At 41.2% G+C, this 23,272-nt stretch overlaps 1 protein-coding gene across 2 annotated transcripts in view; it reads left to right on the plus strand.

The window, feature by feature from the left end:
- Prkg1 (protein kinase cGMP-dependent 1) overlaps window positions 1-23,272 on the plus strand; it is a 1,098,375-nt gene that overhangs the window by 79,637 nt on the left and 995,466 nt on the right. The window lies entirely within an intron of this gene.

The following is a 23,272-nucleotide window of genomic DNA, read 5'->3' on the forward strand; positions in this document are numbered from 1 at the left end:
GAGAGGGAGCAGCAGGGACAGGACAGCAACAGAACCAGAACACCATCTGAATGGCATTTTAATTAATAGTAATGACATAATTGGTAAAGCAGAGGATTCTGTTGTCCTGCTCTTAACTACATAACACGGCTGGACGACACGTGTTACATAATAACAGAAGGCCCCTGGGAAACCTTTACTTCATAAACACAGGGAATTCATAAGAGGAGAAAGTGAATGCTTGGGTACCTCCATTTATATTTCTCAGATGGGAGGGGCCATGAGTATACACTACGTACACTTTTTGAAAACTCACTAGCCCAGTCTATACATGGTGGCTCCCTTGAATCACTTGCGGACTTAGTTGAAGGAGTTTGAATCGTCTGGGGTAGGGGAGAGTTGATAGAGATACATATTTCTGAGATTCCAGCCTTACCAAGTTACCGTAATAGATCAGAGGATTTCAATTTGCCTCAGAAACCTGACCGATCTGAATCATTGGAGCTTTCTTTGGTAAATGAATTTGCAGTCGCTGGCATGTTCGCTTGTTTTAGCTAACAAGGTACATGACCATCTCTCCTGGGCCGAGTTTTTGCATAATGGAAATATAACTCAGAGACAGCTCTTTGTGTCTTTAAACAGTGTATAGGCTTGTCATTTTAGTATTTTCAAACTTTGGAGTAACCCGGAAGAAACTCTGCTCTTAGAAAAAGATCATTTTAATAGGCTTTTAGGTGCAGTATGATCAAGCCAGCTGGTAGCTCCAGTTAAGCATTTTATTTGAGAACATCTAAAGAAGTCCAGCCAGCAGGAATGAACTGTAGAATGTGGGGCATTTAGACGACTCTTGACTCTTGACACAGGACGCTGGTGATTTCTGTGAAAGTCTACAGTGGAAAATAACAGGAAGAAAGCACATCCTTTGTAGTATCCCTGCAGGACAAACATTGCATCCTTTGAACATGCTTTGCACTCTGGTCCTTACTTCATAACTTTAAGGACTCCGTTGTTAAGGTGGTATTGCCACGTGAGTTTTGTAATTCTGAAGGATTATATTGGAGAAAGTGATAAAATGTCTTCCAAGTTTAAATAATTTTGGAAAAACATCTGTTCATTTTTTCACACTTACATAAAGGAAACCAGAATAAAATTGCCTTGAGTGGTAGTGTACCTTTCTTAGGGGAAAAGAAGTATATTGTATGCAAAATAGTTATTCTCCTGTGCCATTTGAGGGGCTGTGCATGGTGGTTCCACATAGAACTATGAAGATGTGTCGCTTGAAAACATTTTCTTTGCATTTCAATGTGTTTTGTTTGAAGCCTTTCATTATTCTGACTTACTGGCAACAAGTGTTCATATCTTTAATCTTTAGTGGAACTTAAATTTAATCACGTTCCTACAGATTAAGTTAAGGCTGAAGTGAAACTATGTAAGTAGACTGGAATTGAGTTCAGCTGCACATTCCTCTTAGTTTTGGGTACCTTTCCAGTAGAGGTAGTGAATGGCCAACTGACACTCCGTTCAATTATCTGACGGCTGGAAAATGTCTTCTGATGTTCCCTTGCTGAGGCTGCCTTTTGAGACTTGCAATATTTTAAAACTTCTTTTGTTTTTCCCTTTGTAACTATTGATCATTTGAGGATAAAAAACAGTACGAGATTTCAAGTAGCCCCATAACTTTTATCAACTTAACAGTTTTTCATTTGAATTTTCTCTCTAAGGTGAGAGTTGGAAGAAAGCCTCTGTTGGATTCTACCCCAGGGGAGGACACTTCTCTTGCACCTGTGAAGTGGAGGGAGTGAGGGGTTTTGGTCTTTCACAACCTGTATAGATGTAACCTTTAAACCATTCTTAGGTTATTTATGGATGTGGGAAGGACTGGTGTAGAAAATTGGAAGCTGTATTATACTGCTGCCAATCAACTCTTTAAGAATGTAAAACCACTAGATTCTGTGTTCCAAAATATATTGAGCAAAAGCTCCCAAACAATGAAACAAGCAAACAAACGTAGTCATCCAGCCTGTGAGACCAGGTTACCTGATGAGTCACATGAACTCCTAAAATAATTTTCATGACATTTCATTCCTAAAGATGCACTCGCTAGTGTCAAGTCTTTTCTGTTTTGCTGTCACAGCCTTCTGTGTCATTTCAGTTGGACAACCTCAACTTGAGTTCCTATCAAAACTTGTTAATGTCTGTGTGTTTTTGTAAAACTGTTGCGCTCACCCCTGAGGTGGCTTCACTTCAGAGAATGATGACATCTTCTGTTCTGTTTCACTTTGTGATTGTAAAATACTTTGGAAGAATTGGAGATGGAAGAGAAACGTTGCTTCCTATTTTTAGGTAGGAAGATCCTATGTGATCTTCTAAATCTTGATGTTGTATTCCAAGAGAAAAAGTATCTCCCTAAATGCTATGTGTTTAATTCCAAAGGAAGTCATGGAAATGATGGAATTCTAGTGCGATTATACATAACCTAATATTAAGACATAGATTTCGGTGAAGGTATCCAATTTTTAATATGCTTTACAAGTCAGTTCATTACTTGTATGTGATACCTCCCATGTGGAAAATCTTGTAAGGCACATATAAGCCTTGCCATTGTAGAGTTAGCAAGGGACCCCACAATATTATCCGAGTAAATATTTTACAGACTTGGGAAAGGAAAAACACAGAGAAGTTCCTAAAACAGTTGGTGGATTCTCTGACTCCTACTGAAGTACATGGTATCAGAAACTCCCCAGAAGTGCATGTTTTTGTACTGTAGTCTTTGTAAGACTGCCATGATTTGAGCATTTCATAGTGTGAAGGGATGGGTGTAGGGATGTGGGAGTGACAGCTCAAGCCATCAGCAGAGAGGGGACACATCCAGAGAAAACTGGCAGTCAGAGGCTTTCCCGGAGGGCCGTGGAGGGAACTAAAGCTTAGTTTCTATGATTTTATAAAGTGGATGAAGAGGAACTTAGGCTTGTTTTCAGAATAATCGAGAATCATGTGTGTGTGTGTGTGTGTGTGTGTGTGTTTCACCAGGCCTAGTTAGTGGTGAAGCTCTGAACACCAGAGTGTGATTCTAACCTCCCACAACTATACTAACTAGAGAAGAATATTCAACCTAACCAAAAAGCAGATGATGAAGACCCTTGAAGAAACCAAAGCCCAGTCTTAAAGAAACCAAACACCTTTCCGAGTATTGCTGAAAATGGTTTGGTTATCTACCTGAGGCCAGCTCTGCAGCTTTCTCACATACCTGGGCAGAGTGCTAGAGGTGAGAATGCAATCTTGTTAGTTATGGAAACTCATCTTCCCTTCTTCCGTGGGGTATTACATTCTGACCTAAGGTTATTATAATAGTGTCCAATTTAAGTCTGAACATTAATTTGACATTGCAGCCTGTGAAGTGAAATAGAAGTGGGCACAGGCTTTATGATATTACATGGGATCATGCTGCTAAATATCCTGTTAGGGTGTTTGCAAGTACAGTCAAGTTGCCTGCCCCTAAAATGGGACACATAATGAAAATACTGAAAAAAACCTTAAATAAAGTAGCTCTAGGGACTGCCTGAGAATATAAATGATCATTTTTCTTGCTCTACTGAGGTGCATTTCCAAGTTCTCACTATTTAATGTTTCATTAGAGTTGGTTTGGATTTCTGTTAGGAAAGCGTAGAATAAGACACACACCGTGTTTCCATTGTTGCCATTTGCAGGTTATAAGGCATATGGGCACATGTTTCTCCCTGTCTGCCTAGCAATGGAGGGTCTCCATGGTATCCTAGCAACCATATTTGAACACCAGGCTGCTGCTCTTTCTGCTATCTCTACCATAGGTACGGCCGCCCATCCCAAGGAACTGGAATTGTTGCTAGCATCCCAGGCCCTCTGACTTGAACCCTCCTGGCACTGAGAACACCAGACAATGTGACACATGCTCCCATGCTGAAAGCAGCACTTACCAGCACGCCCAACAGCTTATTATACAATCACATCTGCGGCATTTCGAATCCTAATCTGAACTGTTGAGCTGGTGTTCTTTGCCACCCCTCCTGTGACAGTCCCTCACTACTTCCTCACACGCAGCTTTCTGACACCACTTCCAGACCCTCCCACCATCCTTTGTAGTGATTGCCTTCCTCGCTATCTCCTTAAAGATTTTTATTTTGGGGGAAATTAAATCTGTGCAGCCTGCTTGAACTCTCTAAGTACAGTTTTGTTGGTAAGATCAAGGTAATGCTCCCTTTCCCAAACCGACATAGAAATATCCACACTAGCACAGGAACTGCAGCCACACAATGACACAGATGTTTTGCACAAGGTGGGACTAAGTGTAGTGCACGCCTAGAAGTGTCTTGCTTGGGAGTGAAATTTTATGATCATAGTTTGTTCACATTAAAAAAGCAGGGGAGTAGAGTGGGGAGCAGACATTTTGGGGTGGGAAGCATTGTTGAGGCTGTGCTGTATTCTTCAGAAGTTTGAAAGTAGCGAATATACTTTCTGGACATATAAATAGGCCCCAGTTCTCGAGCAGAGTTTGCAATAAGGCATCCTCTGTGGATAAAAACTGATGAGGACCACACCTGAAACCTTGTCCTCCTTGAGATATTGTTAGAAAATCATACAGATGTTCCTCTTCAGACCAATGCCTACTTTGGATGCTTTCTATTTTCCCTTTGAAGCATCACTTCATTTAATGTCATGGAGGGACTGGTAGTCTGTCTGCAGGTTTCGGTGAAGAGAAGAAGGGGCGGTATGTCAGCATGCAGCTGCTCTGAACAAGCAGATCAAGAGTGATACTGCCCCTCCTCCTCATCATCATTGCCATCATCATTACTACCAACCCCTGCTAGTTTTCATGGGACACTAACTCTGTGACAGATTATCTTCCCTCTGATTAAATTCATCATGTATTTTTTCCTTGTGTGTATGTGTGGGGTGTGCGTGTGTGTGTGTTGAATGTGCACTGTGTGAGGGTTCTCACAGCGTAAGTGTGAATGGAAACCAGTTATTGAAATGATGCTGTGTCTTCCTAAATTGCTATTCTTCATTTCTGCTGCTATTATTATTATTTAAAACAGACTATCATTGAGCCTGTGACTCACCATTGGGGCTGAACATTTGTCTCTGTACCTATTACTGTAGTTACAGGCACACTGCCACACCTGGTTTTTCAGTGGATGCCGGGATTCAAACTCAGGTCCTTATGCTCTCCCTGCAAGTGCTTCATCCACTGAGTTGTCCTCCCCTTCCCTGAATCATAGATTTCAATACCTCTGTAAAGAATATTCTAGATTATTCCATTTCCCAGCCTGAAGAATAGAACACCTAGACTCGTACAAACTAAGTCTTATGCCCAAGAGAACATACTTAGTAAGAAACTGAACCAGAGTGTGAGCCGCTGGAGCCTTTCTCAGCAACCACTAGGCTCTTACACTACCCCAAAGCTTACAGGGACTAAGTAACTGCAGGCCCTCAGAATAACATATGGGCTGTTCTGGAGAAAGTGTCTGTTCACCTATAATCAAAGAGAAAACAGAAAAACCTTGGGAGAACTCAAAGAAATTAGGTAAGGCTTTTCCCCAAACACGATTGCACATTAGAATCACCCGGGATCTTTAAAAATCTCATCGCCTAAGTTTTACCATAAATGAATTAAAATCAGAGTTTTTCAAAGGTTTCCTGTGGTAGTCCCAATGGGAAACAAAACTTGGGAGCCACTGTGATGAGCAGATGACAGGACAGGTTGTGTGTGTATGACAGCAAATAGAGGACTAGGACAAGTCTAAAGAGTTGTATACCTCTGTGGGCTAAAATCTTTTCCAGCTTGCAAAAGCAGTGATGGTTTTTATTTTGTGTGTGTGTGTTAGCCATATTGTTTATACTCAAAAGTAAGTATGCAGTGCTCCCCATAGCCCATTTCTTCTCAGCCATGGTTGCCTATTAGAAAACTGCTGACGGAGAGTTTAAACATATCTTTGCTGGGGACCACGAACAAGATTGATTCAGTCACTCTGGGGTTGGGCTTATGACAGAGTTACAAGTTTTAGTCCAGAGATGACTCTTATCTTCATTCCAATTCGAGAATCTTTTCACTAGCCCACCTGGCTCCTCATGCTACAGATTCCTTCCCATTCTCTGGGAGAGATGCTGCTCCTAGTGGAATGAGGCAGCTCCAGCTCTATGTTATCCATCACAGCTGGACTGCTCCCTTCTCTCTGATGCTGGGCTTGCCGACTACAGTCCTGGCCACACAAAGCAGCAATAGCTCCATCCAACTGGTAAACCTGTTTCCTCTTTCTAGCCAGCCACAAGTCCCTGCCAGTCATCAGATACATATTAGGGTCAGCCATCACCCCAAGTCTGTTTTCCACTTTTGCTGGGGGCAGGAGCCTTGCTGGCAGGAGAGACTGTTTCCCTGAGTCCCACCTGATACTATGAGATTTGAAATTAATGGAGGTGAAACAAAGAGAAGCCCCTCTTGGAAGAGCAGGGCAGGGCTTGTAGCATTTCTCTGGTATGAGACGCCTCTGCAGCCAGCTAGTTTTTTTTCCCCCCTTACAGATATTTTATCCTTTTAAGGCAAACAGCTCGAGCTCGGGCTGGGAACTGCTTTCCAAGGAGGTTTCAACGAAAGCAGAGAAAGCAAATTAACATCTCAGCCCCCTTTCCAGACAGTTTGGTCTGGAAGAACAGATGTGGGCAACCGCTGGCAGATGAGAGGACTCTTGTAGCAAAGGACCTTGGGGGATATAAGAATCCCTGTTCCCTGTGCTCGTGTGTCACGGCTAGCCTTGTGGCTAGCTAGCTCTACATTTTTCTTGTTTCCAGTTCTCAGTCGAAACTCCTCACCATGCTGGTAATGGTCTCCAATAGGAGTCTGTTCACCATAGTAATTCAGTCGTTATCTTCTCAGATGAGAATCAACCAGTATTACACTTTTTGTAAGCAATGGAAATAGCTAATATAATTGCAAATGCTTTTGGGTGAAAAAACCATCTCCTTACATTCAGGGTCAATGAGGATGAGCTTGTTTGTCTCCCCCTGTGCACAAATATAACAATGTACCCAGTGGACAGACAGCGTGTTAGAACAGAATAGGTAGGGCAAGTCTCCCCAGAGGTTTAGGGATATTACTAACACAAGGAAGTTACCCATAAGGAAAGTAAACATTTTCATTACGAGCACTGCATTTGGTTATTAGGCCTAAATGGGAAGGAACAGAGGCAGAAATAAGGAAGTAATCCAGCCCAACAGCAATAAAGAAGTGTGCTCAGGAACATGCATTCAGTCATATTCACTCACTGCTGCTAGCACGTGGAGAGGCATGTGGAGCACAGGTTGGTGCTGGGAACCTACGAAAGGATCTGCGTCTGAGTTCTTTCTGATTGTAATAACAAAGCTGGGTCCAGTTAGCAGAGTGAAGATAGCAGTGGCGATTCAGTCCAGACCTACACGACTCCCCTTTGCATCAAAAGCAGCACTGTCAGTGACCTCTGCCAACCTAAAGATCACAAATGCAACCCAAGCTTCATCGTGTTTGCTGGGAGACAGATGTAACTGATTAACTTATCCATAAAGGTGGAGTTCCTTATGTGCGGCCAAATCATAAGTAAGTAGTTGACGTGATCATTTCCCTAGGACTGTGTACCGTTTCTCAAACAGATGTGAGGTTCTGACATCAGGCTTCAGTTTCATTTTCTCCCTTCCAGTCCATACCTGCTCTGTAGAAGCAACACCGTGTTTCTTCTTCTACACTAAACCATTGCATTTGCTGCCATTCAGTTTCATTTGGTTAATTGCATTTGAATGTCGGTGATGACAAATTTGCCACCGCTAAGTAAAAAAATACTTTTGCTGTTTATGAAACAGATGTAGTACGGCAATATCAAGATCTCACCAGATCTAATGCAAGGAATAATGAGATCGTGTAAGGGGAAAACATTGTCTGGATACACAATGCATCATCCTAATGGTCTAGCTTTATCAATAAATTATGATTTTGACAGTGCTTCTAAGTCTGGACTAAGGAGGAAGGAAAAAGGACACTTCAGACATGAAAGAAAAGTGGGCATTCTTCATTTTGTCCCTAGGGAGCTGTTGTTATAGATTGGGAAGAGGGTGGGTTGGTCATACAGTATTGTGTCTGCAGGTGGCTGGCACACACACTCACAGGAAGCACAACTACACACTGTGTCTGCCCAGGACACACTTTCTCAAAGCATTAGTGACCAAAGGACACACTTGTATAGTACAGTAAAAAAGAAAACATGGCCTGGACTAGAGGCTTGCGCTGCGGGAGTGGGGCCCTTTAAGTGTTGGAAAGCGACAGGTACTATTTTGCTAAGCCTGCAACAGCGATTCATTGTGCCAGTGGGAGGAGAGAAAATAAGGAAACATACAAGCTGGAGCATGGGATTCAGTGTGAATCATGTTCTTCATCATGGATAATTGCTACTCTCTTATTTTGGAACTGTCTAACAATACCAAGGCTTCGAGAAGTAAGCTCAAAGACACATGGGTAATTAAAAGAAGGCTTGGGACTGGCAGATCTGTTCACTGGGCAGTGCCTTTATTCTCAGCAATGGAGTCTACCTAATAGAACATTTTCAGCTTCGTAGTGTGGAAGGAGTTTTTCTCCCAGAGCAGATGGAAGGACACAGAGTATCACTGCTCAGAGTCATTCATAAAATGCCTGGTGTTGTCGAGGTGCAGTTGAGCCCCGCTGATGTGGATGAGCTGTGTTTCTTGGTCCAGACCTTAAAAGCATTAGAGATATTGTGAAAGAAACCACGCTATGACTTTTAAAAATATTTGTAGTCTGGATCAAAAAGTAATCATCTTTCTTTTCTTCAAAACAGTACTGAAAATTTTTGTTGTTCTTCAAAGAAGGAAAATATGATATTAAAAAGCATAATTTGTCTTACTTTGTATTCTCTGTGTTTTAGCATAATTTAACAAGGAGACCTCTGTTCTCTTACTGAATATAAAAGAAACTAAGCAATCCCTAGCTCATGGAATAGCAAATAGTAATGGACTAAATGGCAGAACTTTTGAGATGGTCTTCACGGAAAGGGATGAGGAAAGCAGCCAGTTAGTCACGAATGGCTTATCTTTGGATAACTCATACTTCCTGAGTTCACAGCTTTGCTCCTGATTAAATTGCTTAGGCCCCAGGGTGTTTCTCTACTCATAGTTTTGGCCTTTGGAGGAGAATACCTAGCATAAAATGATGTTTTGATAGCTAAGTGCTAAAGTCCACGTCCTTTAAAAATAATAATAGATTAAAAGAGGGAAAGTTTAGGCACTTGAAAGCATTTTAGATGAGCTTTCGGATACTTATTTACATGTTTTTGAGTAATTGCAACGCGTGAATTTTGAACATGCTAATATTTGAGGAATAGTCAATTATTTCAGCGTAAGCTATATTCCATCTATACTATAACTGTAAGTGTGTAGAGTAACCCAGGTGAACATTCTACACATTAAGAAATGAAGAAATTGGCCGGGTGGTGGTGGCGCACGCCTTTAATCCCAGCACTCGGGAGGCAGAGGCAGGCGGATCTCTGGGAGTTCGAGGCCGCCTGGTCTACAAGAGCTAGTTCCAGGACAGGCACCAAAAAAGCTACAGAGAAACCCCGTCTTGAAAAACAAAACAAAACAAAACAAAAAAACCCAACAACAACAAAAAAAAGAAATGAAGAAATTAGAAGGGCCAAGGTTGAACTCTTCTGAGGAAATAGCCAAGCAGGGTGTGCAGAGAAATGAATAAAGCTGAGCCACCATGTTGTTGGCATGTCTATCCTAAAGTGCACAGGAAAAGGATTGCTCATCCCTGAGGAGGTGAGCCCTTGTGTGTGGTACCTCCTGCGGCTGGTCTTACCTTTGGGTCTAACTCCTGGTCCTGTGCCATGTAACTGTCTGCCCCAGGAGGTGCTAGAACAGTGTGCCAAGGGTTACTGCCAGTGTGATGGATGGAAAATGACTCAACCATACATTTATTTATTGTGGCAAGAGTAGATTTCTCAGCTAGATGGACTTAGAGGTTATTAAATAACATCTAGGTGAACTCTTGCTAGTGAGTTTTTAAATCACCGGTGACAGCTTTTCTCTCTGCCCCGTTCATCACTCCCATTCATAGTTCAGCCATTGTTTTAGCATTATGAAGAGAAACAACATAATTTTCAAAACTACTCTTGTTCAAACTCGGCTTTCCTTTCCTTGCCTTTTAAATCAACCTGTGCCTGGCCCTGTTAAATCACATTCTTGTTTTAAAGAAACAGTCCCTCAATTTGCTAGTGATTCATGTCCTTATTCCCACCCCTCCCGGAAGAATTCTTTAATTTGAGTGCTATCATAAAGTTTATCAAGAACCTTCAGATTCTTTACATTGGTAGCACATGTTTCTGTGGATACACTTCTAGGTGTCTGTTTGTTCATTCATCTCTCAAACTGTATTAAGCAAGTAAAGGCAGGAAGTGCTTGCCTGAATGTTTCTTCTTTTCACCTGGACACCATTTGATACCTAAACATTGGCATTTTGAGAGAATGTGCCTTAAAATACTGCCATCTCTAGGGGCTTTTCCAACATGGTTAGGCCTGAACAGCGGAGCTGAAAGTTCTCATTGTTTGGTTTTACAGCACTGCCCATTCCTTCCTCAGGCCCATCAGGGTTTGAGGTTTATATTTCAGTTCCCATTTGGATCTCATGCCTTTCCCACAACATGACAAATCCCTCTGAAACAAGACTTGTTTCTCCCTTGCTGTGTGCTCTGTACTTGGAGCTCAAAATGGGGCTGGCACACAGCAAATTCTTTGTTGGATAACGAACAAGAGAAGGCTTTTTAGGGTTCTTGGTCCTCAGATACTTTAACTTCGTAAATCTAGAAATTTGAAAACTATAACCTCAAGCCACCGGGGACCATAGAGTTCGTAGGCATGTTAGCTTTAACCAGGAAAATGATTGACAGAGGTCTGAATTTGGGTGCTTTGGCTAACCTTTGTGGAACACCAGTGCCCATTTCAGTCAGTGCCTGTCATTCCATGTGGCTAGCCCATGTTTGTACCATCCACCTGATCTCTGAAAAAATTCAGTTCTTTTTGAGACCTCAGAGGTTGCAAAGTCTTGAGATGCTCCTACTGGTTGGAATCATCTGTGAGTGTAAATTATCTTTCCAAGATACATGATTGTCCTCTGGCTTATTAAATGCCCGTCTGAGGCTCTGCTGCATAAAACCTCCCAAACTGGTTAACCTAGAGAAGCAAGGGGATTGATTGCTAAGAAATACAAATAGGAAATTAATAGCAGCTACCAGAGAATCTTTTCAAATTCTTAATTCCCTTTTGCAGACACAGCTAACACTCTCACTAACAAAATCCTGTCAAGCTTAGAATAATAGCTTGCTAATTTTGACTATCCAAAGATTCTCAAAGATCTTAATATTATGAGATACTAGGGACCATCAAACTAATGATGAAATACTTTTTAATTAGGAGCTTGCTTCAATGTTAACCAAAATAAGACAGGGATTTTAAAGGTTGGTTTTGTTTGCATATCTTCTCTTAGCCCTGCAGGATAAAATCTGATAATACCCAATCTTACTTTTCAAAAAGCCTGTTTTTTAAATCTCACTTGATCTTAGGCTTCTTTGAATGTTCGAGGTCACATTTTTGGAAGGCAAATGTGGCCATGCAGCTATAGACTTTGTGAGTGATAGAATGATATTTAATATCAGCTTATACTCGGGTTATAAAATGAATATGCATATTATTTAATTTATGTTCCATAATATCTAAGTGAGTAGAAGAGAGCTGATGACTTTCAGCTCCCAGACAAGGACATTAAAGATCAAAGGTGAGACAATGTAACGCCTTGACACAGTAACTGATTATGCTAGAAATCCAGCCGTTGCCCAGGCTCTGCTCTGCCCCTTCTACACCATGTATATCCTTAAGACATGCATGCATTGCCTTGAGAATTCTTTGAACCCTGTGGTTCATCAATGCTCTTATGGAAATTACACAAGCAAGTGGGCTCAAAACGCAGCAACTGTAGTAGATAGGAACACACTCTCTAACTCAACTGTTCTTTCATCACCAACTCCATCTTTGATACTGAGTGTGTCTCGGCTTCCTTTTCCTCACTGTGAATGAAGAAGATAATTTGCACTAGGATAAGGGATACTCTACATGTTGTCTTAACACAGGAGCCAAACACAGTGGATTTCATAACCAGTTGCTCTTGAGTAAAGTAGTGTTATGTTATTACTCTTGTCAATTTATGGATTTTGCTAACAGGTTTTCAAAAAAGAGTAGGCAAATCTCTAAACTGAGTTTCATGGCATGGGATTTAAAGACTGGTCTATTAAGGGGGGGGGGGTTGGAGCAGAGACCAGGACAATTCAATTGGCTTTTTGGGGTGTGACTCAGAGGAAGATGAAACGACAGCAGGAATCCTATGGGTGACTGCTTTGGTTGATGACTAACCACAGACAAGAAAGTATGGATACAGGCAAGTTTGAAGTTCCATACCTGTGCTGTTCATCTCGTTCGCAAACATTTCTAGGCTTATAGAGAAGTCAAAGCTGGATTGGCTAAGGTTGAACTGTGACATGTATGTAAACTATGTTGTCAGTTATAATGAAAAGTTACACTATCCCAGAGAAAAGCTCTCTGTGAAGATGAAGAATAATTAGTGATCATTCGTTTTTATGCACTCAAGAGAATTTATAATAATTTTGTTATTTAATATTTGTTTAAACACCTGGGTCATTGCAAATGCAGACTTTGTCTGCATTACTCTGGAGTAAGTTTTGAAGGACCCCTGCCTTAATGATTTGATTCCAATCCATCAAAAGCATTTAGAGCAAAATGACTTCGCTATTTTCTGAAATATTTGCCTGGAAGTTATTCACTGATAATGGATTTCTATTTGAAAACCATTTATTCCCAACTCAAGTATTTACTGTCCAGATGGAGAAGCTCTCAGGCGCAGAACATAATCTTAGCTCATAAATGTTTTCTATTAATGACCTTGGTTCTCCATCTCAAGATGTCTTTTCAAAAACAATGTGATTGTGGGTAAAAGCAATGATAACAACCCTGCTACCCTGTGGACGAATACATTAATGGTCTCGGATGGATTCTTGACAGTCATGATGATGAGCTGATAATGGAAAGCTTTAGAATAAAAATAAAAATACTAGTTCATTTTGAAATGTGTCATGTCATGCAAGAAAGATAGATTACTTCCTTCAGTTTTATTGAGATATAATTTACATACCATAAAATTCACCCAGCATATTTGCGAGGGATATAGAGGGCCATGCACCTACCACGACAGTCCATCGTTAGAACACTCCAGTACCTCCCAGAGCTACTTGGAGCTTGCTTTGTCTTTGTCTTCTTCCTCATCCCCAGGCAACCACTTACCTGCTTCCCATCTTTGTCAGTTTTCCCTTTGTGTAAGTTTCATAGAAATTAACATTATTTTTAAAAAGATGCCAATTTATTTGAATGGCTCTATGTCTCAAATTTATGACTTATTCAAAGCAGTTTAGAATGTTAAGGATGTAGTTGGGCTCCAGGCAGTTACAATTACATTAAATTCCAGATCCTATTAGGGTTAGAAGATTTAGCTGGCCTATTTTCTGATTGGTTTTGGAATAATGCAGAGTTTGGGGATTTTAGTTTGTGACTATATCTGCTGAGTTAATGTGCCAATGACTTGATTCACGGTCACAGCCACACCCTACTTTCACCTTGTCGTGTACAGAACAGGTACGGTTTTCAGGCATTAAGACGCATTTTGGGCTAATATTTGTGGTAGCTAGAGAATATTCACTCCATTTTAGAGACAACAAAAGGAAAGTATGGTCAGAGAAAGAGGTCAAGTCATTTGTTTGACTACACAGTGCTGCCAGAACCCAAAGTCTGAGTTTGGGACCGCTAAATTAAGATCTGTTTATCTTGAGGTACTGTAAGCGGACGGTGTGACTTACACCATCGACAGGTGCCCATCGGTTTCTATTTTCTTCAAAACCAGTGTATGTGTAAGAGAAAGAGGTTAGTTTTGATTATGTTGCTGTGCGCGTCTGCGTGGGCTGTATGCATATGAGTACACATGCTTGTGGAAGTCAGAGGAGGCTTTTAGATGCCCACGAGCCTGTTTTTAGAGGCGTTTGTGAGCCACCTGACCTGAGAGCTGGGAATTGAACCTGGGACATCTGCTGGAGTGATCAGCGCTCCTAACGACTGAGCCACGATTTTAGCCCCAATGTGAACATCTTCTGGACGCTACCTCTCTACTTCCCTCTTTGCTTCCTTTGCATATTCTGTTATGGAGAGTATGAAGGATATTTACCGATCCCTGAGATGAATATAGAAGTGACCCATGGAACTGTTTGTGAAATGAGAGAGGCAAGGAGAGAAGAGAGCTTTGAGGGGAACGAGCAAGCATGCGCGGGAGAAACAAGAGAACTCCAACAAGCTTGAAGCGAAGTGAGACAGTCCAGCTCAGTTAACGCCTGAGGTGGTGATTTCATGAATAAAGTCAGTTTTGATTAAAAATCTCTTTAGGGAAGAGCTGGGTTTTTTAGGAGTCCTAATGGCTTCCTGTACCAGTGGGACTGAGGACAGATGAAGAAGTCTTTGGTCCTAGAGCAGTGGGTCTTGACCCCAATGGGACACAACTCTGATTTAAGGTGGCTCCAGCTGACTCCACTTTGTTTCATTAAAGATCTTGGCTTGCGATGAGAAGTCCTTGCTTGGGAGTCAGTCAGGCCTGCCTGCTGCAAAGGCTTCTGGGTTACACGCCAGTTGGGGATGCTGCCAAATCCCATTGCCTGCTCAGCGGTGAAAGGAGGTGGCGCTGTCAGTGCCTTGCCTTATTGTGCAGGAACCTGTGGGAGAGAATGAAGAGTAATCTTATCTTGAGGATTAACTAGGGACTTTGAAAAGTGACTTCAGAGATAGAAGGTGGCTGGATGATTCTCAGGGAGGCATCAGGAAAGGCTCCTAGGAGCGGCAGGAGGTGGCCGAGCTGTGCTATGTCCTGTGTGCTGGAAGACATCTCCCCCGGAAGCTGCCTACATTGCCTGGTTTCGGCTCCAGACAGTCCGAGTCCCGATGCCCCAGCTGAGGGCAGACATAAGCGGAGGTAAACTTGACAGGGCAGAACTAACTGGTAACAATTTCTTCTCCCGATTTAGTGGACCCAGAGGCAGTGTTGGCTAAACTCGAGCCACAGGTGGCCAGGAGCCCCTGGTGTCTACCTTCGAGAGACTGCTGGATTTGCCCAATGCTAGACAGCTGAGCAAGTCGTCCAGCTTCTCGTTAGTGTTGGTGCTGGTCACAGCGTTTGTTTATTTCGTAGATGAAACCTGGAATTGATCACCCACTCACTGAGCACCAAGGAAACTTCAATACCTGTAAGTCATTACCTGACTGCCCAAGTCACGTGAATACCAAATGTCCCTTATCCCACATGTGGAGCAACAGGAATATCCGGGGATCGAGGCTGTATATAATCCCCTCTTTGGGTTCCCTGGATCCACACACTAAATGACTGGAGGTTGATTATAGCGTTGGGAAGGATCGCTGGTGTCAGGATCCAGTGCCGTAGCCTGAACCCTGTAGAAGTTGCTGTTGTTTGAGCTGTGAGGTTGTCCAGTCAGGCCTGCCAGAGCAAGAAAGTGGTGGCAATAAAGAGGATCATCCTGGTCTGAGCACCAGATTGACAATGATGTGATCAACCTTAGCAAAAGAAACAAAGACCATGAAAGTTAGGACTGTAGCAGGACCTGTAGTAATGGTTTAGAACCCTGAGCAACACTCGACTGAAGAGCCAGCTCCTGGCTTCAATCAGTGTCATCTGCCCAGTAAGAAAGCCTGAAAAGGGCAAGGGGTTCCCAGGGAAGTCACAGGATATGGTTTCTTTTCTTCCTTCCCTGGGGATCTGAGCTCCCTGCTTCCTGTCTACTGTAGCAATCCCCAGAAAGCCCTACTGTGCCTCTGACCTGATGATGGGCCTCGTTCGTGGCCTTTCACCTCCTTTGTCCCTAGGCACAGATTACAACTTCTCTAGGGAGGAGACCCTGTGGGTCATATCTGTTACCACTTTTTGTTTAATGTGGCTTGTGTGTTCCATTGCCCTCTGTCCCTGCCATGCTCTGCTTTTTAGACTCTCATCGTCTGACCCTTCTCTTCGTGAGGAGTTGGGTAATCCTGATGGGGGCGGTCCTGCCTCGAGTATAGCTGACAGGTGTTTCTTTACGGATCTACCCAACCATTGCATGCCTATGCCCGATCCTATCGGTGTGATTTGGTAGAGTCCCTCTTCTGGGGTTGGGATTCCTCCTTTCCTCCAAGCCATTCTGCCACCATTGTAGTCTGGACATTTTCATCCTAGGATCTTACCACACTACGTTGTTGCTTTTCTTCTTTCCTCCTCTCAGGCCCCAGAAATGCTGCTACTTTAGTTACCCTAGAACCAAAGAGAAACCCTTTCTTAGGATTGCTTTGTCTTAGCGCGGATCATCTTGGAAGATTGTGGCCATTGAGGATTTACACTATCTTTAGTGAGTTGGGTGGGGAAGGAAGGGGACTGAAGACTGTACAAAAATGGCATGTATGTGTACCTCAGCCTAAAACAGGGCGCCTGTGAGGAGTTTACAGATATGCTCTGGAGAGGGACTTCCGGAAATGGTGAACTGTGCCGACTGCTTCTGTAGACTGCGAATTCAGCCATCAGTTGCACAAGTGGTTGGAAGCCTTGAATTCCAGTAGCCAAATTCAGATTTCTTACTTAAATTAAAAAATAGCATGTGGCTTTTGCATGTGGGGACTACTTTTGATTAACATATAGGCCCATGCTAATTAGGGATTCAAAATTAAACAAACCCATGTATGCGTGTATGAATGTATGTATGTATGCCCACAGTAATTAGGGATTCAAAATTAAACCCATATAGGTATGTGTGTGTGTGTATGTATGTATGGTATAGAGCAGTTTCATGAAAATCTATGCAGAACAACAAAGTTTTGAAAAACACACCATAAATAATTGTGCAGGTCGAAACAGCTCCTGTGTGGTTTATTTATTTGCGTAAGCCAGTGAAAATAGATTCTTCACAAACAGAGACTACATGACTGAGTTCTTAGTGTGGGCCCTAAACTGACATTATCAGTAGAATCTGATAATTGTTAAGATGAATATTCTTAGGTATTTCCACAAACACACTGGATCAGAAGCCCAGGAATGGGACATAAATTCCAGGTCCCAACAACCCTCTAGCTGATTCTTTCCTGCCCTACCATTTGATAACTCCTTGTATAACAGGATGGAAAGTTAGCAGGATGCGGTCGGCTATGTTATACATGCTACAGAAGACAGGAAGGCAGTGTCCGAAGCAAGGAAGCAGAGATTCCCACTGAGAAGCTCTCTGCTTGTGCTGTGTTATCACCTGGCATGACCCCTCCTTCCCCACAACATGAGCATGTCCTTTTTACATGCCCAAGAGGTCTTTCCTGCTCAAACCAGATGGAAGTGGTCTTGTTTTGGGGACACCTGTGGTACAGAAGTCATATAAGCCTAACATTGTTTTAGTAATCAATATTAACTCTCTTGTTAATTGTTATTTCTTACATTAATTTCTCACATATCTATTTGCATGAACATGTATACATACCCATACATATCCATACAATCTTCTCAAAAGCAACCTATTTGAACAGATCACTGGGTCATTTGTACCCCACACATGTCCTATGCTATCACCTTACTTTGGTTTCTTCACAGGGCATCATTACTTGACATGACCGATTAGTTTCCTGGTTTTTGTCTGTCTTGATGTTTCATGTAAATTCATCTTTGTTGAGGATGGTCCAGCATGTTGCCTGGTACATCGTAGGGGTGTGGTGAACAATGGCTGATGGTTTTCTCTCCTGGTTAGACTGTAGAATACAAGGGGACATCGTGTCATGTCAATATCATATCACAAACAGACAAAGACACCAGCCTTAGAACACAAAACAGGATGGCAGTGGTCTCTATGTTTTGATTTTGCATGTATCATTCTTTTGGTGGTTGGGTAATATGTGGTTGTGAACTATGAGTAGGAATTCCCCATGCTAAAGTATATGCTGAACAGTTAAATTTGTAACCATGATCCTGACTTAGAACCCTTCCCTGAAACATTTGGTCCCTACATGTTTTTGGAAACTAGTTCCTTCCATTCCTCAGACTTTGAAGGGTAACGTAAAAGGTGTACATAGAACAGATCTTTACAACACCTTCTGACTGTTAAATGAAGTACTCCATACAAGATATTACTCTAGTGATCCAGAAAATAATGGTCATTTACTTAAGTAGTGAGAATAAAATATACAAAACTTTCAGTGATCAGTTCAGATTAGGTTATGTGACCAAGTGAATTTCCTGCAAACTTTCCATATTTTAATTTTAAGAAGTTTTCATTTTGAATTCACATATATGATGGTTTATAGAGAAGTATAGTCTCTAAGAACATTTAGTATTTACATTTCAGTTTTTTGTTTTCATGTCTCAAGTTGGATTTACAAAAAACTTGAAGCTCTGGGGTATTAAATATCTTGGTCAAAGTATTGTGCAAAAATCAAATCTAAACAATAGGATCTTTCACTGAAGAAGCTCATTGGTTAGTTGTGCTGGTCATCAAGACCTCAGGCTCCTCCAATCCCTGCTTCACCACACTGAGATTGTAGGTACAGGCACACATTGTGGTGTTCAGTTTCTTTCTTCCTCCCTTCCCCTTTCCCCCTTCCTCCCTCCCTCCCTCCTTCCTTTCTCCCTCCCTCCCTCCCTTCCTCCCTCCCTCCCTTCCTCCCTCCCTCCCTTGCTTTTTGCCTCCCCTCTGGTTCTCACACTTAGGTATCAAGCAGTTTGCCCATTGAGCTCTCTCCCTAGCTCCTTAATGCCTCTTTTAAACAGTTTCCTCATGTTTTACAATACCACCTGGTTTCTTATGTTTTGTAACCACTTTTTTTTTCTCAGAAATCACTTTTGTTGCTGATATAAAGGCAATTTTCTAATATTTCTGTTTTCCTTTTTCAGATCCTAAAATGTTTTGATGAAATGGTTTGGCTCTCTGTGTGTTTGTTATCAAGAGCCTAAGTGCCTGTAATGCACACTTCCTCAGGTTAAAGTTAGGGGCTCTATTTACTTGAGGACAGCTAGAGTAGATTTTGATTCCTGTTTCTTTAGTTGCTTTCAGGAATAAAATAAGCAATTTCATTTAAAATTATTAGTTCCACTTTTACTTCTGTCTTATCCACTAAGGGAAACCTTATAGTTAACTGTGATTTCAAGTTATTTTCAGCAAAAATACAAGGAAATTCTTTGACAGCAACCAAACGTGCTTGGCTTTGCTGCCTTTGGTCAAACCCCTGTGTCACAGCCCTGAGACACCGGAGGGAGCACATTCCCGGGCAAAGAGAGTTACTTTGCTCTCTGCCTTAGCATATTTCAGATTTATACACATACCCAACAATATACACAGTTGTCAGATATATTTTTAAAAATCAAGGTTCAAAAACAAACTAAGGAAATACACCTTTGTAGTAGAAACAGGATCCATTGTTTTATTAAAGGCAAATTATTCCAGAAATAAAAGAAACCGAGGACTTTTAGAAGAGTCAAAGAATGCAGATATAAACTTCAAATGGTAAATAGACTGCTCATTCATTTCCCAGATGTCTACATGTGAATAATCACATAGAAATTATATTAATTGTAACACCATTTGGCCAATAGCTTGTGCATATTTCTAGCTAACTCTTACATCTTAAATTATCCCATTTCTATTTATCTGTGAATCACGACAAGGCTGTGACTTACCGGTAACTTTCTGGCTGGTAGCTGGCATCTTTCTCCTTTGGCAGCTATGTGGCATCTTTTTGACTCCACCTACTTTCTCTCTATATCTCTGCTCAGATTTCCTGCCTGACTTTACTCTACTAAGCCATTGGCATAGACATCTTTAATAACCAATGTAGCACACAGAGAGGGATTCCACATTATCTCTTCTTTTCTTGCTAAATAAAAGGGAAGGTTGTAATTTTAACATTGTAATTACATATAACAAAACAGTTATCAAGCAAGAATACAATATTTATATCTACTTTATCTTTTGTCATAACTAAGGAAAACTATAACTATCTGTCTTCAACTCCATCAAAAACTCAGGAGGATATATTACCTAGGTAAACAGGAAGTACATCATAAGCAACTTCTAAAACTCTAGAATTGACAGTGATATTTTGTTGCCAGGACAGTCACCCAAAGTTCTTCTGTAATGTTGAGGCATCCATCTTCAGCCTGTAGGTGCATAGTATCTGGCAGACTTTTCCATGTAGCAGAAAATTTCAAAGACAGTTCCATCTATATTGGCAGTTTGCCAGTCATTTTCTTCTGTATCCTGCAGAATGACTGGCAGACTTTTTCATGAAGCAGGAATGGCAAAGGACTGTCTCACCTTTAGGCAAGTTCAGCAGTCATTTTTCTATGGGTCCTGCATGTCCAATTCATATACCATACTATCAAGCATTCTGGGTAAGAGTAGTTTCTTGCCAAGATTGCTAACAAACTCCATAAGGAGCCTTTTTGATGCCCATCAACCTCTTGAAGGAGATTGGTGTTACCAGGGGGCAGTTGTGTATCATTGTCATGGAAAGTCCTAAGTTCTCAAAACATTTTAAATGCTATATTCTGTAAGTCTTTGAAGGGTTTGAAGTATACCGGGCCATCTGAAATATATCTCTGTACATGTAGATAAACTAACTAACATGACTACAAGCTTGATTATTATAGATGACTCTCTATTAACCTGTATTTCTTAATTATACATTACATCTTTAATGATCTGCACAAACACAAAACCTTAATCAAGAGCAGAAATATACATAAACATAATTGACCTTAAATTTGTATCAATAAACCAAGAACCATACCAATGTAATATATTAATCTCCATAGCATATCCCCTTTTAAACATAAACTGTTATAAATAATCATTTAGGAAATTTGAGTGTTGTTCTCTAGACTACTTTCTGCTGATTGGGGGTGCTGTTAGGTCTTTCATGTGTTAGCCTGTGTTGCTGGTCCATCTCAGCCAGCAGTCCTGAAGCTGTCATGGATGTTGGACCATCTGGGCCATTGTTTCCGGGGGTCTTCTTTGATCAAACCATATTAGCCAATAAGGAATCCACAGCTTTTTATCCTCTGTGAAAACAAAAGCAGAACCTCTTTTCCAAAGCAACATATCCTTAGACCAAATTCTGAAGTCAAGATACCTTTATAATATACATGTTGCTTTAGCTTTGCAGCCCCTACAGTGAAACGTCTCTCTGTGCTTAGCTCATTCATAGTCAAAAAATTCAAAGAAAACTCAATAATATACATAATCCAGACTCTCTATGTATTTTCCATCTTTGTCTTATTTTTTCTTTACTCCTTTTATCTATGATTGTCTGTTCTCTTTTTATATGACTTTTAATGTTACTTTAAAATGTTGTTTTAATTTTTAAAACTATTTCTTTTTATAACTGTCTATACTCTTTTTGTCTCTTGCCTAAGCCTATGCACATTTTTTAACACACTGTATCTTGTCTAGAGGTCTTTTATATAAGGATCTGTCCTACTGCATATCTGAAATCCTTTTTCTGACAAGGAACATTTTAATATAGTAAGCAGTGTGGTCACAGTGACCCTGGATTCTGGCTCTGCCTCTCTCAGCCTTTCAATATGGGCGTGGTACCTCTACCACTAGCTCTGGGATCACCACATAGGAGCTACACTCACCACCTCAACTCTGGGAAGGAGTGTTCATCACATAAACCCTTTTTATCTGAGTAAAAGCTAAATCTGGCATGGAGTGCACTGCGCAGCCTGAAATTATCTCTGTCTTTGGTGGTGGGAATCCGCCATGCTTTCCTGCCTGTACATGCTTAACAGCCTGATTCGGCAAGTTGACCAGGCAGAGGATGCTGAGCTGTTGGCGCGCTACTTTCCTCCTCACCCTGAGCAGGTGTACAAGAACATGGCCTTCAAAGTGGGTGGCAGACCATGTGTGTTAGTTCCAGTTGTTCAGGTGTCATTTTGTAATCAAAGATTGCTTGTTTGTTTCCCAGCTTCCTGGATACAATTAATCACACAGAAACTATATTAATTACCACACTGTTTGGCCAATAGCTTGTGCATATTTCTAGCTAACTCATAACATACATCTTAAATATACCCATTTCTATATGTCTGTGAATCACCAGGAGGTTATGGCCTATTGGTAAGTTTCTGGCTGGCTTCTGGTATCTTTCTCTTTCGGCAACTACATGGAGTCTCTTTGACTCCACCTACTTTCTCTCTGTATCTCTGTTCAGATTTCCTGCCTGGCTTTAATCTATTAAGTTGTTGGCCAAAACAGCTTCTTCAATAACCAAAATAAAACATATTCATAGCATACAGAGGGGAATCTCACATCATTAAATGTCATTTTCCCCTTTATTTCAGAAGTAGAAATGCCATATTATTAACCATAGTAGATTTTATAATTTGTTTTCTTAGCTTTTTTATGCTACCTTGTCTGTAAGGGATTTGTATGTGTGATTATGGTAATTGGGAACAGAAAACATAATATCTTAGTTAACTTATTAATAGATTATTTTAATCTTCTTAATCATGATAATATTTAACACATTGGGTGCGTGGAAATTAACTCAGTAAAGTTCAATGTATGTTCATTGCCTTCCTGTGGCTGTGGTAAAATACCATGACCAAAGGCAGCATGTAGAAAGAAGGGCTTACTCTGGGTTCTCAGTTCCTGAGGGAGAGTTCCTAATGGCATGGCAGTATGTGGCCAAAGCTGGAGCCGCAAGGTCATATCTCCATCCACATTCACGGAGCAGAGATGGAATTGAGAGTAGGGTAAGGCTTTAAATTCTCAAAGTTTGCCACCAGTAAATACTTCCTCCTACAAGTTTCCACTTCCTGAAGTTCTGTAACCTTCCATATAGCACACCAGCTGGGTACTAAGTTTATAGGAGTCATGTCTCATTAAAATCATTACATCATGTTAGCATGAAGATATGAGTTCAGATCCCCAGCAGCCATGTAAAAGTCAGGTATAGTAGCTTGGTTCTGTGACCTTAGCACGGAGAAGGCAGCAAACAGGCAGATCTCTGAAACTCATAGGCTAGGATATCCAGTTAAATTAGTGAGCTCCATATTTGGTGAGAGACATTGTCTCAAAAAAAAAAAAGTGGAGAACACAAG

Source organism: Chionomys nivalis, chromosome 8 (genome assembly GCF_950005125.1).
Source record: "Chionomys nivalis chromosome 8, mChiNiv1.1, whole genome shotgun sequence".
Classification (NCBI taxonomy): Eukaryota; Metazoa; Chordata; class Mammalia; order Rodentia; family Cricetidae; genus Chionomys; species Chionomys nivalis.